Here is an 834-nt window from a genome sequence, read left to right as displayed (position 1 = left end):
ATGCATCCATAGAAGAAAAACATGTTTAGATTAATTTTATTAAAATTTTTTTTTTTATTAGCTTTTACTTCTGTTGCTTTGCTCTTTTAAATGATGATTCGTTTCATTTTTATTAAATTTCAAGTTAGATAAAACGACTTTTGTTTTTAATAGTGGCTTTATCCAATTTTTTTTTTCCCAAAAAAATAAAAAAACATATACATTAATTATATAGATGAATGTATTTAGACAAAAAAAAATTATTCAATCGGTATTTTCACATATACAATAGCTTAATAATAAATTAATTCGTTTTCTAACCATAATACTATAAATATACAAAAAATACATATATTTATATTATTATGATGAATCATTATAAATATTTATAAAAGCTTAATTTTCATTCAATAATTATTTATAGTAAACTTAAAAATAAATTATGAAAATCAAAAAAAATTTCGTAATTATAAATCGTAAATATCTAAGTTATGTTGATCAAAATGTACTGAATTAACGGATGCCAAACGTTACCTGTTGTTAAATATGTTATTTCTAGCCTCGCAGATATCATTTTCATGTTTCGACGGATTTTTATTTTATTTTATTGATTTATTAATTCAAATAAATAAATTAGTCATAACTTAATTGATTAGTTCTATTGTACATCGTATAAAGCTTACATTTAATAAAATAATATATGATTTTAAAAATGATTCGTTGTTCATACTACATATTTTAGGTTACCAACTATCATATATTTTTTGATTTGTTAGTAATATTCTACTTTGAATTTATTAGTGAAAAAATTGAAAATTTTATTAGCAAGAAAACTTTTAGATTTACGTAAAAGTT

The sequence above is a fragment of the Microplitis demolitor genome, chromosome 1 (genome assembly GCF_026212275.2).
Source record: "Microplitis demolitor isolate Queensland-Clemson2020A chromosome 1, iyMicDemo2.1a, whole genome shotgun sequence".
In the NCBI taxonomy this organism is placed as follows: Eukaryota; Metazoa; Arthropoda; class Insecta; order Hymenoptera; family Braconidae; genus Microplitis; species Microplitis demolitor.
The sequence above is the reverse complement of the archived record's forward strand: the minus strand, read 5'-3'. Positions refer to the sequence as shown.